The sequence below is a fragment of the Xenopus laevis genome, chromosome 8S, assembly GCF_017654675.1.
Source record: "Xenopus laevis strain J_2021 chromosome 8S, Xenopus_laevis_v10.1, whole genome shotgun sequence".
NCBI lineage: Eukaryota > Metazoa > Chordata > Amphibia > Anura > Pipidae > Xenopus > Xenopus laevis.
The window spans coordinates 48156042-48172315 of NC_054386.1; the positions used below are offsets into that span (position 1 = coordinate 48156042).

A 16274-nucleotide genomic window follows, 5' to 3' on the forward strand; every position below is an offset into this window, starting at 1 on the left:
TGCATAGAAATTTTCAATTCAAATCTGCTTTTATTGTAAAATATAAGCAAAAATAAACAAACAGAAAGGAAAATAAAATAAAAGGTAAGTACAAGGTATTTGGTGCAAGAACATGTGATAGTAATAACATGTAGAATGCTACAAGACATTATCAAAGCAAATACACAATCTCCTATGCAGATTCCCTCACTGGGTGGACATGGAGATCTGATGGATAGTCCAGGGTTCCCAAATTTTAACAAATCTATCTTTCCTGTCAGTGTCCGATTCAGACATTATCTCCATTGTCCTCCTTGTGTTGAGCTGAGTATACAACTGATGTGTCGTGGGAGTCACAGGTTGTTTCCAGGTAGTAGCTATTAGGGTGATTGCCGCGTTAAAGATTTGGAACAAAAGGCATCTGTCCACTTTGGAAATTTTGGTTGGATAGATTTGGAGCAGAGCGACCTGTGGCAGCTGCGGAATATCCAGATGGAGTACCTCTTTGATTACCCTGAAGACGTCATTCCAAAATGGTACCACTTTCGTACATTCCCACCACATATGAAGCGCTGTACCCTGAAGACCACACTGTCTCCAACACACATTGGGATAGGCTGGAGAAAAAGTCGCAATTCTACTTGGTGTGAGGTACCATCTACTTAAAAGCTTTGTGTGGGTCTCAATATGGTTGGTACAGTGTGTAGCACCTTTGGAACTATTTATGCTGCGATTCCATTGCACAGGTGTGAATGACAATCCCAATTCGTAGTAAGACTTTAAATTGGGTATACCCAACCCTCCCGAGGATTTAGAATATTGTGATATAGCAAACGATAACCGCGGGGGCTTTTGTTGCCAAATAAACCTATTAACCTCCTTCTGGAGTTTAGCAAAAAATTTGAAGGGAAGGGCTATCTGTAACATTCTGAACACGTATAGTATTCTAGGCAGAAGATTCATTTTTATGGATATTATGCGACCATACCAGGAGATTGACTCTTTATGCCATCTGTGACATTCAGATTCGGCCAGTTTGAGTAAGGGCAAGTAGTTTAATTTATAGATCACCTCAGGATTTTTAGGTAGTTTTATGCCCAGGTACAATATATGGGAATCCCTCCATTCAAACGAATGATGTTGCATGACCCCTGTTATAGCCTGTTTCGAAATGTTAATGGGGAGAGCTTGTGTTTTCTTAGTGTTAATTTTGTACCATGAGATTGACTGAAACTGCTCTAATTCCTGCATCAAGTTTGGCAAAGAAACAACAGGCTCGGTGATAACCAATAGGATATCATCCGCAAAAAGCCCTATCTTTTGTTGTCCTACAGACGTAGCTACACCCTTTATAAGCTGATTGTCTCTTATTGTCTGGGCTAACGGCTCGACCATTAAAGCAAAAATTAGGGGCGATAGCGGGCATCCCTGCCTAGTCCCATTGGTGAGCCGGAAGGCGCCCGACAGGGTCCCTGCTGTATAGACTTTAGCTGTTGGACTGGAATAAAGCAGCTGAATGGCTTTTAGGAATGAGTCTCCCAAACGGAATTTTGTGAGCGTAGCTCTCATATAGTCCCAGTTCACCCTGTCAAACGCCTTCTCAGCGTCCAAAGATAACAGCAGAGCAGGTGTGTTAGCTTGTTTTAACATGTGTAGGATATTATGAAACCGACTGGTACTATCTGCACCCTGTCTGTTTAAGACAAATTCCACTTGGTCATTATTGATAAGGGAAGGAAGAACTAGATTAAGCCTTAGCGCTAAAAGTTTTGAGTATATTTTAAGATCGGTGTTAAGTAGAGTGATGGGTCTATAATTTTGGCATTGGTCTTGGGTTTTGCCCGGCTTGGGAATGGTGACTACATGTGCCTGTAAATATTCTGCATGAATGTGGCCAGTATCCATTATATTCTGAAATACCTTAAGGAGGTGTGGGGATAGAATCGTTGCATATGTTTTGTAGTACTGGTTAGTATACCCGTCTGGGCCTGGGGCTTTGTCAGGTTTAAGGCCTTTAATCACTGCTTGAATCTCTATCAAGGTGATGGGCTGACTGAGTGATTCAAGTTGTTGTGCCGAGGGTATAGGGAGCTGAAGTTTATCCAAATAATCTGTGATAAGATCCATAGAAGGGATCGGGTCATTAGTGGCAGGGCCCAAATTATAAAGAGACTCATAATATTGTGCAAACCCATTTGCTATTCGTTTAGGGTCAGTTACCTTTACCTGACCATCCATTAAGTATTGAACTCTGTTCTGAGCTTGTTTTTGCCTCAATAAGGTAGCTAGTAATCTGTCCGCTTTATTCCCTTTGGTATAAAATAGATGTTTCAACCGCTGCAAACGGTACGATGTTTTAGCTGCCAATATAGCATTCAATTTATCCCTTGTCTCGTGTATTTGTTGAACAGTGGATATATTATAATGCTGGATAAGTTTTTTTTCTAGCTCCGACAATCGGGTTTCTAGTTGTGATTGTTCTAGTTCTCATTGTGTTCTCACTAGCTTAGCTTGGGAAATTAATTCGCCCCTTATAACTGCTTTATGTGCCAACCAAGTATTCTGCAAGTTAGTATCTTCCGGTACATTATCACTAAAGTACTGTGTGAGTTTTTGCTCTATATACTGCCTACATTCAACTTTCTGCAACAAGGCACTATTCGTGCATAGAAATTTTCATGCTGGCCAACTCAGCTGCTGAAAAGAGATCCCCAACTGTGCGTAATGTGCCGTAACTGAAAAAAGACCACCAGAAAACCATATATTTTTGGAAAGTATATATTCTGGCGGATCAAACTAAGTAAAATATATCTTTCTATACCAAAACACCAAACAGCAAAACTATACTAAAGATACATAAGGAACAATAATGCATGGATAAAATTGCAACAAAACCACAAAAATTGTGTAAATCAATGAAATAACAAAATAACTGATCCGATCGATTATCCAATAGTCACGCTGCCAAAATAAACCAAAAGATAACAGTACAATGAATAAGTAAAAAAAAAGACCTGTCCTTGAGTTTTTGTGTATACATGTTTGTGCACTTCTAAAAGTAAATATATGTAAAAAAGTATGCAAAAGGGAGCAAGTGTGTAAAATAAAAAAATACCAATCTTTACTAAAATTTTTGTATAAGTGTATAAATGTACTGTAAGTGTATGTAAGTGCATGTAAGTATGTAAAAAACAAGCACTTACTGTTTCTTGGAGCAGGGGGATTGCTACCATCGCTGGAGGGGCCCTGAAGATCGATCATGCAGAACTGTTGCGCAGCAGGAAGTGAGTGGGTGGCTGTGCAGGGAGGAGGAGGTAAGGGAAGTAGCAGAAGCCATGCATGGCATGTCTGCAACTTTGAAGTCGGACCTGCGACGATCACGTCACAGATCCGACGTGACAGCCCCCCAGCCTCGTTGCCCAAGGGGCTATGATCCCTCTTGACATTCTGAGGAGGCGGCAAAAGCCGCCGATGCAGAGAGAAGGGCTCGGCTGCAGAGAATGTCTGTGCTTGGCAGTCTGAGCCCTGAACTGCCAGCACGTACGCCGTAGGTGCTTGTCGGTTAAAGGGTTAAAGGGACAGTAACACCAAAAACTTGTGCTTTTAAAGGAATGACCATATAATGTTCTCTGCTCTTTTAAAACTGGGAGTTTGATTCACACAATTATTGTTTATATAAACAAGCTAATGTGTAGCCATGGGGGGTGCATTCAAGCAAAGTATTCACAGTAGATAACAGATAAGTTCTGAAGAATCCCATTGTATACTGTAGTTTATCTGCTGTGTAACCTCTGCCTCTTCACCTTTTTCAGCTTTGAATGGTTGCCCCCATGGCCACACAGCAGCTTGTTTATCTAAACTATTATCTAAACTGAGTTTCTGAAACAAACACATCAGTTTTACCAGTGCACCACAGCAGTACATTATATTTTCTTGACTTTAAAACACCTTCAGTTTTTGGTATTTGTCCCTTTAATGCTACTTTGTATTGTTTATATTCCTATTCAGTCCTTCTCCTATTTATATTCTAGTTCCTTATTCACACAATTCTCTAATTACTAGTGTAATGTGGACCCTAGCAACTATATAGTTGCTGAAATTCCAAACTGGAGAGTCATTTAAAGGTAATTTTTCTCTTTATGATTAATGTTATAATAATTATAAATGGTCAGGACATTGCTGGGATCCCACTACTTTAAAAAAAAAATTTTTTATTGACATATAATTATAAAGTAACTCCCTACTTTTTAACTAACATGATTAAATATATGGTCATATCATACATCTGTTCCTCCTACGTTTGCGCATAAAAACGCCGGTCAAAGCAGGAAGAAGACCGCTTGGGAGAAGATGGCGCCTGTGAACTCCATGGACAGGACCTGCGCAGAGGGGTGAGTAACAAGTTAGGGGCATTTGCCCGGCGGGACAGGTAGGAAGAATTTCACTGGCACACAGGAGTTGCGTTAGCAGGGCAAGCCCTTGCAATTTTATTATGCAGCTGTGCAACGTTTTGGGGACACGCCCCTTTATCAAGCATCGGGAGGGGGGCAACACAGGGGAGGGTTTTTGCGCCCAGGGAATTTCTTTCTCCTTTAACAGCCCTTGGCGGGGAGGGGAGGTGGCTCTAGTACAGAACTTTGTTTTCTTTCTTCCTACCCTACTTGTTATTTTCTATTATCATTTGTTAGAGTGTTGCAAACAAAAGATTCCCTGATAAAAAAAAGTATCCTTGATCTTGCCATATGGCTTGTTATACATAAGTAATAATACAATATGACTGCACAGATGTGGAAGTGTCTATAACTAAATGCCTGTACCTGTCTAAGTCTTGGTTCTTTGTGCTTTTTAGCCCAAGCACTAAAGCACTTTCTGAACCTTGGCCAATTTTGGGGCTCATTCACCTCTGTCTGTAAAATACATAGTGTTAGGAAGGATGCTTTTACCTTTTAAAAATGTAGGTATTAAATGGCAAAGTCACTTGAACACATGTAAACTGCACTGGAGACATATAGAAAGAACATGGGTCCTGGAGAAACACTAAGTATAGTCCAAGTTCTAACTATATAATTAATGATGTCAAAGTAAGTCAGGTCTCAATCATGGGAACAAATAGAATTTGCTAATACACAATTCAACATGAAATCTCACTCATGTTGCTTACAACTGGCCAGGAATCTCGGGAAAGAGATTGTTATACAATAAAAAGCTAATCTGCTGTAATTTAGCTCAAGTGATATACAATATGCTGATAACCAGAGCAGGTTTATGGCATAGACCCACTATAAATTCTGTGTTTAGCAGGTGACACGCTCAAAGTTCACCCAGGTACTTGTAAAGCGGATGCCAGAGAATAAACCTAGATGATGTTTATTAGAGCAGCTAAGCCAGTAACAAAAATATAGCATTTGATAGCATATAGCAATTTCCTATGTATTTTCAAATCTATTTCCAGGATAGAGCTGTTTTTATTCTCCCACATATTAAAGGGGCACTATAGCCCTTTGTAAAAAATGAGTGCAATGAATAGGGATTGTGCTGAACATACTTTTGCCAATTATTTTCATCACAAAAATCTAAATAGGATACTCTATGACAGTGCTGTCAAACTTCTGTGGTACTGAGGGCCGGAAGTTTTCTGGCCTACATGGTGGAGGGCCGATAATGGGAGCCAGTGTTCACCACTCCTTATTTTTAAACCACACCCATGTTACCACAAGACCAAATGGTAGGTGCTCACTGCAGGGGTGATCCTGGCCCCTCCGCCGCCTGAGGCAAAAGTAGTTGCTGCTGCCCCCCCTCCCCCAGAAATTTGCTCTTAAAGTACCAGGAGCAGCATTTTTGCTGCCCCTGGTACCTAGCAGGGCGCTGCCGCCTGAGGCGACTGCCTCAACTCGCCTCATTGACAAAGCACCCCTGGCTCACTGCAGGGATAACACTCATATGTGAAAAATTCAAGTTATATTAAGACATAACCTAAAATCCATATGCCTCCTCCTCCTCTGTGGATAACACAGCACTAGCACTAATAATAATTTTCAAATGCTAACAAACCCCCAAAACAAAAACAAGGCTTTTGTTCCACAGACAGAGCAGGGCACACACAGGCAGAGTATGGCACACAGGGCAGGCAGAATAGAGCAGGAGACAGGGAAACCTATCAGGACCACTCTAAAATGTACCCCTTCAGCAGTTTGTATGAAGTATGAACAGTTGAACAATGTGGGCAGTTTCAGTCTGGGATTGAGGTGTGAACAGTACAGGGTTTTATGGGTGTGAACAATAGATGTGTTACAGGTGTTAACAATGTGGGGGGATTATAGGTGCGAACAATGCAGGGGGATTACACGTGTGAAAAATGCAGGGGATTACAGTCTGAATTTGAGGTTTAAACAATGCAGGTGTCAGTTAATCTCTGTAGTGAAAACATTTATTTTACACATGGTAAGCAGACAAAGAAGGGGGGGGGGCACCAGTTGGACAGCCCATTTCAGTCCACAGTGCAGGCCCAAGAATCTTTAACTGAGTCAAAAGGTAGTTGAAGTATTGTATCATACAGATTTAGTGCTTGTGGGAACCAACATCAAAAATCTGATTCACAGATCAGATGTCAATCTACTGATTTTCAGACAAGCTACAATGTTTATGGTGTTCATGGTCTTTTAGTCCAGAATGATTTCATTGGTAACAAGCAAATAGTTCTTTGGGCAAACTATCAACTGAAAGCTTTCCATGGGAGAATCCTTGGAAAACATATATGAACATATGGCAGTGGACCATCATTATTCTCCACCTATGAAGCGTGTTTACACTTCAGAAAAGTAACAAATATCAAGAGAGAGACCAGATACAACCATTACAATATGTTAATGTTGCTTTTATCCCAACTAATTCTAAAATGCTGAAAATGCAGTTCAATCCATGGTGTTACCAAATTAGTTATTTCAGTGATTTTATTATGTTGTTGCTCATGGTTCTGTGTTTCCTTCTCAGCACGAAAGAGAAGAAATGGACAAGTATCTTCTGAGTCACGTTCCTTCTCTGCAAATCCTTTCTGACAAGAAGTATCAGAGGGAAAGTGCCTCTGTCGTGGATGAATTATTTGAAGCAGAGAAGCCACAAGCCCCATACAGTGTTAAACATTAATGTTATCCTGCCTGATACAGCTCATCTTCGTATGGGTCTCTATCAGCCATCCAAGACTTTCACTGTTCTTCCTCAAGTGAAAACAGAGCCAGGCAACAACTTTCCGCCACCCTGCTCTGCTACCTTGACCCAGTCTCTCCCAGATTTCACCAGTGTGTTCAATATTCCCCACTCTGTTCCAGTTAATGACATTTTCATCAAACAGGAGGCTCCTTCAGAAGTCCCTCTTTCAGCTTCTGCATCTATCCAACCTCAAGTCTATCCTATGTCCATAGCCAATGAAACATTGAGCTTGGTCCAGTCTAATAGAACAACATCTGTGGTAAATTCCATCAGCGGAGTAACTATGGCAACAGACAATGGTGGCCCCTCTCCTTTGCCCCAGCCAACAAGGGCTCAGCAAGTCAAACAATACCAATCCCTGGGGCATGATGTTGTTCAGGTTCCTGGGCAGTTTTACCACGCTCCAGGTGTCTCACTTCCACCTTCACCCCCCAATTCCCAACCAGGGAGCCCAGAAAATCAGACAGATTTGATGAACACAATTTCTCCCCCTCCACCATATGAGGCCACATTTGGACTGAAGCTAGTGCAACCTCAACATATTCCCACTGTGCCTAGCTCAATGGAGTCTGTGCTTTCACAAGGGCAGTTGATAATGACAGTACCCGAATACAACAGACGGAATAATCTTGAACTTGAAAAGAGAAGAATCCACCACTGTGATTTCCCGGGTAAGCATAATTCAATACAGAAGCAACAATGCCAGTTTCATTTACTGCAAGGCTGGAAAAGACTTGAGCACTAGATTTACAGTGTGTGCTAAATTGCTGGTGTAATATGGCAGGGTGCATGCTTTGGGCATGCTTACCCCTAGTAAGGAAGCACCTATAACAATATTAGTGTGTAACTTTGTAACTAACCATTATCCTAATTAAGTAAAATAGGTTTTATTTGCCTCTGTATAAGACATTTCTGTCATTTGTTTATTGAATATATCTAGAATGCATTTTTGAGTGTTACAGCAAGAATGTAGCAAGAAACTTTTCTGCACAGTGGAACAGTGGAAATAACATTAATCAGAGGAGAAATATTCTTGCTTAGGATGGATGGATTCATGTTAAGGCGATGTAACACCAATCTATGACCATGAAAAGAAGAGCAGCAACAAAACACAGGGAACAATAGTTGTCCTTTTTATAATGTAGAACTTACTTTTTTTAAAAAAAAATTATATTAAAGCTTGTACAGGATATAGTACATTTCAGATTTAGCTTCAGTAAATTGCAAATAGCACAAACAGATTGGCTTCTTAGCACATTATTTGTCATGCTTAATGCCTTTAAGAATGGCTTGGATGATTTTTTGGACATGGACAGACATAATATCAAAGGCTATTATGATACTAAGATCTATAGTTAGTATAGGTATGGGTATATAGAATTTAATTAAAAGTAGGGAGGGGTGTATGTATGGATGCTGGGTTTTCATTTGGAGGGGTTGAACTTGATGGACTTTGTCTTTTTTCAACCCAATTTAACTATGTAACTATGCTTCATTTTACATTTTCTTTGTAATTCCATCTCAGGTTGCACAAAAGTTTACACCAAGAGTTCACACCTCAAGGCACATCAACGGACACATACAGGTAATGGAAAACTTGAACCCTTAACAAGAAAGAAAATTGTTTTCTCTTTGAAACGCTCTAAGGAAATGGCATTGAATAGCAAAGAATGTTTCATAATCCAGATATAGATCTTTATGCCAGATGTCTGCCGCCTTTCCATGTCTGAATCAGTCAGTGTGCACATGGTAGCATCTATGTATCACTTCACTTGAGAATTTGTTTTAGACATGGCTTAAAACTGCAAACTGCCCCACATAGAAAGAGGGGAGATAATAATGTCAGTTTTCTTTGAGGGGGTAGACTAACATTGGCGCTGCCCCATTGTTTGGGGTAGTCCTTCTGTGGCATTCTGAGCCCTGTGCCAACCTCACACAATGGGGCTGTCCCTCCCCTGATTCAATGCCCATTGTTCTGGGTCTGGGTTTGACCTCCATACATGCTGGCAGACAATGCTTTGGCTGATCCCTCTCTATTTCTGTAGATGCCAGAGGGGAGATGAGCATTCCATAAATTAACCCTTAAGGGGATGCAGGTTCAGCAAAACAGTGCTACTGTTTCTCCAGGACTAAATTTATTGGTCTGCATTGATTAGATGTGCTGCGTTGTTGCTAGCTGTCTCTCTGAGGTTTAGCTGTATGTCTAGTAGTAAGTACTAATAGTAGTAGTATTAAATGCTTTTGCCTTAAAGACATGAGGAATATTTTTATCAATATGTATATACACAAACATTTAAACAGATAACACTAAAACAGTATTATACAGGTGAGATTTAAAGCATTAAGAATATAGTTAAATGTACAGTGCAGAACTCTCTAATTTTGGTGGTTGATTTATGGCCCTCAGCCTGCCCGTAATGATTTAATGCAAAGAAGTCTATTGTGCCATAAAGTCCAGGCCAATGGAAAAAACACATATAGAGCAAGATTTATAAATGAATTAAAGCAACCTCTGGCTAAATCCCTACATTAGGGCTCACTTGTAACTCTGGAGTCCAACAGGCACATTAACTTATAGAGAAAGTTGTACAGATTGCAGCCATCAGATCCTGCTTCAGTATGCAGGCCCTTCCTGGACTGCAAGAGTCTTCCCCTTAGAGCTCATGTATGGAGCACTTCTGTTTTTGGGAATTGCATATGGACTATACCTGTACTTTGAACACTGCATTCCATATATAAATGAACCCTTTATTTCTCAGAAGCAGGACACAAAAGGCACATCATGTTACCCATACAACCTTTTGGGATCCTAACCCTAGCAAGTTAATGTTACATTTCTATATCTTGATAAACTATGATAATGATATTGTATATTTTAAGCTATATGTCTTTACATGTATGGTTTGATCTTTAAAGGAGAACTATGTTGCCAGCCTCAGCATGTTCCTAAAGTGAGTGCCGACACGTTAGCTTTTGGCGCATGCACAGTTGGAGCCGGAAAGCTCCGTAAATTACAGAAAAGAAAGATCCAGAAGATACCAAAGGTATCAAACTTGGCTCCCGTGTGTTCCACTGCACTGTTCTGTATATACAGGTCAGTGTCACCAGAAGGGAGACCTATTCTAATCATAGTCAGGGCCAGATTTGTGGCTGCCATTTCAATGCTTGAAGTGGACACTTTTTCAAACACATGTCCAATGAGCCATAATGAGTAGGAGATCCTCTAATGGCTAGATATGACCCCACCCTTAAACAAATGTGGCATGCCCCTCAAATTAGTTTTAAAAGATTACTCACAATTGTTTGGACTTTTGAAGGCAATCCCGCTTTAAAAATAGAAAATTCACCAGCGTTTTTTACAACTTTATTGCATTTTTGGCATACCGGATATGATGTCACTGACTGAAGATTGATGAAAATGTACTGTAGGTTCGTTTTATCAGTTCGCCTGGTCTGAGGTGGCGAAGTAAACTGCCGTTTTTCAATTTCCGCCATTGCTACTCAGCAGCTTGTTTATATGAACTATAGTAGTGTTTCTGAAGCAAACAGATCAGTTTTACCAATGCAGGGCAACACCACATGATATTTTCATTACTTTAAAACACTTTCAGTTTTTGGTGTTACTGTTCCTTTAAATTGTCATGTTTGTGTTAGCTCATATATTAACAATACTATATTGGTGGGAAGAGGGTCATTTCAGGCAATGCTTGCATTCACAAATATTTGCCTTTATTGAGATCAGTAGTGCAAGTAAATTCATAGATTCTTATGTATGGTTGAATATTGGCTACATTTATAAACCATCAAATTCCCAACTACTTTCACTAAAATGTCTAAACATGCCACTTTGGATTAAAGTTATTATTTCTACTCTGTTGGTCTTTATTGTCTTCATTTGTAAAGGGCTTATGATGTAGGTATCATGTGGGAGCAGCATGTTCATAGAAATGTGTAATTAAGAAGGACAAAGTTAAGGAGAAAAGAATAGTGAACAGAGAAAGCAGGGAAGTGGTAAAATAGAGAGAGTAGAAAACACTCAAGCAAGATGGAAAGGAGACAATAAGGGGTCTGCAAGAATGATCAATGAGAATTAAACATGCAAAAAAACTTTGAAGAAATGAAAAGCCTAATGGCATGCATCTTTTTGAACCCATTCCAGAGCCTTATTATTGTTGCAGTAATTACAGTAATTGTATTAATTGTCAACATCTTATTATTTTGGCAGGAGAGAAGCCATATAAATGTGCTTGGGAGGGCTGTGACTGGCGCTTTGCCCGTTCAGACGAGTTGACAAGGCACTACCGTAAGCATACAGGTGCCAAACCCTACAAATGCGTTGCCTGTGGGCGCTGCTTTTCTCGCTCCGACCACCTTGCTTTGCACATGAAGAGGCATCAAAACTAGACACAGTGTCTGCTGCTCAGTCAACAAGGCAGCTGTACCAAAGAACAGTGATTTAAGAAACAGACATGCTATCTGCATTGAAATGGTGACAGCAGTGTGTGTTTGTGTGTTTGTGTGTGGTGTCTGCTAAAGTATATAAAGTGCTTCATATTGCTCAAGAGACAGTAATACTCAGTGTCTTACAGTAATGGAGAATCACAATGGACACAAGCAAACAGTTGTTTTTTTTACAACGTGGAAGACTTTTCTAATGAGTCCAATTCCTGGTGAGTGGAAGAAGCCAAACAGCTGGGTTAGGCCATTGTCCTCTTTGTGTAGTTCACCTACAAATTCCAATCAACCTCCTTGCCAATAAAGAACATTTCGTTGCATTTGTTTCCTTCCAATGTCATCAGACACTTTCCTGTTGTTTCAATGTCTTCCACAGAGTAATGCTTCCATCTGAGATCTTAATAAGATCCTATGACAAGTGGATTCACACAAAAGAACCATTTAAACTGCTAGCACTCGCTGTACAGCCCATTCTTCACCATTCCATGTTGTTCTGCAACTTGAAAATACTTTTCTGTGTAAAAAAAGTGTCACCTCAGCGTGACTTCTTAACAGCACTTCCAGTTCCGACATGGCTCTGTGTCAATGGATGCAAGCATCGGCAACACAAACAAAATGTTTTTTCCTAGCAGGGGACTGGAAGAAGATTTTAAAAAGCTGCAAATGGGAGTATTGATTGTCTGGAACATTGCTGGCCAAAACATATAATGCAGGATGCTGTGCCATACAGACTGTGTGCTTATATGTGGTGCATGGTGTAAGGACAAAACAAGTATCAGGTGATCAGTCATCCACATTTTAATATTCATATTTGTTTTTTGTACATCCAACATTGACTTGCGAAATGTGCACCTCTTATGGTTTAGATCCGACCTCCATTTATTGTCAATGCAGTGTAGAGACCAAATAATCTATTTAGATTTGCACTGGTTTTAAAAAGGATTTTTATGCAAACAATAAGATACTATTCAAATATTTGGTTTATGCTGATGGCTACACCATTAATCGCACCCTTTAAATATATTGATATGGACTTTTATTAAGACCACCAAATACATCTGCCTTCCTTTATATGATACATTCTATACAATAAACAACTCCAATGCACTCTATTTAGGCCACCTTACTTGCAATTCTTTTTATTTAAAACAAATCTTGTGGGCATCATTTTTTTAAATTCCCTTAAAATGCAAGCCCATAGCTCTATGCACTAAAAATTGATTTAGGACCTTCCATTCTTTTCAACTTCTACCTACTAGACTGATCCTAGTTGTTCCATTGCATTACAATTGCAATTGGCTTTATTCGCAATATATTCTCTTGCTCTACCAATGATCTGTGTTTACTGATGCTCAATGACGTTCAACTTCCATTGTTTGTATTTATATTTTTTTTACAGATTGAAATAAAAAATGGAAAATTTTTAATACTAGGAATAAATATGTAAATAACTTTGTTTCTGTACAACTTCTTAGATAGACAGCACCTCCAATATACAATATTGTTTGGTAACAATATCGATTGGGGCACATTCATGTACTGTAGAGCAAGAATGAGCACAAGTATGTGCTGCAGAATGAATAGGAGAAATAGTCTTTGTTAGAAAGATGGGGTTTGTACTGGGTTTGGTATAGGGCAGGGGTCAGCAACCTTTACTATCAAAAGAGCCATTTTGCCCGCTCTTCCACTAAAGAAAAATAATCTGGAGCCGCAAAACATAACACAGCTTATAAACTTTTAAAGGTTTTAACCTTTTTTTAATTTCAACTGTTACAACAACAGAATACAACAAACAGAAGTGCAGTGAGTATGCGTAGGCCTACTTTGAAATAAATTAAACACTGAATAGCCCTAATAAATGCTAGTGTTCTCATCTGTTTAATGTGACTTCTGTTTCTGAAGCTCCATGCTGATCTTCCCTATGTCGGGGCTGTAAGATGTGACTTTGATCTTCACACAGGACTGTAGGCTCTCATTTCTTAAGTGGGAGTGATATTTGGATTTTATGAAGTTCATATTCAAGAAAACTTGCTCGCATAAGTATGTTGAGCCAAAGATAGGGACAGGACTCCAAATGCAGACTTTTTCATGTTCATATACATGTTCATATACATGTCGGGAATGGCACTCCATGTTTCAAAAACAAGTTTGTCGGGTTTGGGGAGGTATTTGATATCATTCCACTTGTGCTCTTTAGCGAGAGTTCCCTTCTGTTGAGTGATTTCTTCAAGATCCGCTGTCAGGCTTTTGAACTTGGACACCCATAACCATAAGTCTTTATCCGCTATGTCGGCCAGTTCCATTTCAAGATTGGGCTGACTTATCCTTGTGAATGCGGATATGTTCAGCAGGGATGGGTCAATGTTATGTCTTGAGTAAGCGACCCCCTGTCACTCCTGCGATGACTATACATCCCTCGCACTTGCTGGCGGCTTCCTGTGTGTGCTACCATGGTAAGCTAACCATTAGCTTACAGCGGTCGCACACTCAAGAAGCCACTAGCAGGTGCGAGGGCTTCATAGACGACAAAGCCACAAGACGGCAAAGCCACAAGACTGAGCCGCAACAAGGTGGATAAAGAGCCGCATGAGGCTCCGGAGCCGCGGGTTGCAGACCCCTGGTATAGGGGTTGGTTCTGTAAAAACCAGTGGATATATGATCACTGTCATGCCAGGGTAGCGTTGCTCTGGCAAAATAACAGTTAACATGGGAAACATTTGGTCTCAGGCTCACAGAGACCCTTGATTGCATATCTCACCAGGGGGGCTGTGGAAAGGTGACATCCATATCTACCTTCTGAGACATTTTGGAGTCACACTATTTGGACAAGAAAGGTGGGCCAGTCCATTCTTTGATCAGTTGATCAAAGAACAGAGCTGTGGACCTAGTGCAGCAGGGGGGGGGATAGTTAGTAGAAAAATATGGATTACAGGAAAGGATCCATATCTCCTGTGTCATAGGATTCACATCCTCATAACTTACATATTGGTTATGAGGAGGTCACATGCTTCCTAATAATACCAAACGGGGCCAGCCTATACCCACCAGTTCGGAGGGATGGTTCCTGGGGGACTGGAAAATGGGACCCCATTAGTGTTTGGTACCGTTCTGATTGCCCACACATAGATCACAGCCTGCCCATGTTTTTATTATAATATGGGGTACTGGCAAGTACCAATATTATATTAGGAAATCTTGCCTGAAAATAACAACTCCCTTCAGGGGGTCGTAAATGACACGTTACTGGGCACTCCTACCTCATGCATAAGGTAATCAGGCGAATGTCCCAGCAGGCAATAAAAAGGTGATAGACCCAGTACCCAATGTCGTACAAGGAGGCTTCATACCCGTGGATTGGGTGCCCATTGTTTCCTAACTCTTGCCTCAGAGGACACAACAGGAAATTCTAAACTTGGTAAAGTAGGGCTTTCTTTGTGTTTTACTCCCTTTTGCTTTATTTACTGTATTTGCAATTGTATGTCTTCTTTGTAATATATTCTTTTATATACATGCACTGTTACTTTTAATATTAAGTATAATACATTTTAATACGTTTTGTCCATGTGCTCTAACGAACTCATAGCCCAGAGTGTATTAACTCTGTGTATGTGTGGAAAGGGAAAGTTGCCTATTTATATGTTTAATAACTAGTACAGCTAGCAGAAAAGTGTTTGAATATAAATTAACCCTTTGGCTGCTGGAGTGCTTGTTGAACTAGTAGGATCTTACCCTGACTAACTACCACAGGAGAGAGTGTTTGATGCATTTCTGTAGTGTGAGTTATTACCTGTTATAGAGGGCAGGGGAGTAGTCACATTAGGTTTCTATCGCCTGTTAATGATAGATGGTGGCAGCAAATTCATTTGGTGGGTGTTGGTGTGTTTTGGGGTGTCTGATGTTAGTCTAACCTGGGTGTAAGGTGATTGAGAGACTGAGTGCAACCCCATATAGCCAAACCCAAGAGTTATGTGTGGTTGAGAGTCCCCTTTTCATGACAAATTGGTTGGCAGCGGTGAGCGGTGGCATAATTTAATTTTTTTATTAGAGCATTAGTGCTTGGATTAAGTGTTTAACCCTTGCACTAAAGGACTGTAGATCACCACAAGAAATTCAGGAGTCTATAGCGTGGGAATGTTACTCAATTCATACAAAGTCAATTCAGGGGATACAGGTATATATGGCACTGGCCTAGCCACTCGCCAGTAGTAAATCCAAGTAAAGAAGAATGTCAATACCTGTACTTGCAGCAAACGGGGTGATCCCAAATTTATTCAATGGTGCTACACTACACTTTGCAAACGTTTCGGGACCGCATGGCCCTTCCTCAGTGATACCCAACCATAGAGATTGTGCATATTTATAGACACTTAAACAGTGACCTCTTGTGGCGGTCATTAATACAAAATATTTAAAACAGATGTGCAACAATGTTCTATTCATAACAATGTGTCAATGTCCATTTCGCAACATATTTAACAATGTTACTCTCCTCCTGCATACTATAAATATTAATACAATTACATTACCACACATTTAGTGTACACATTTTTTTCTGTTTCTTGTGATTTTATAATTATTGTTACTAGTGGCTAATATAACCCATTATTATATAACCTGAGTAAATCTCTTAATAC

The 16274-nt window shown here is 40.1% G+C and overlaps 1 pseudogene; it reads left to right on the plus strand.

The window, feature by feature from the left end:
- The window catches only part of LOC108700054, a 39733-nt pseudogene extending 26658 nt beyond the window's left edge, over positions 1–13075 (plus strand).
- The last annotated feature ends 3199 nt before the right edge of the window (positions 13076–16274 follow it).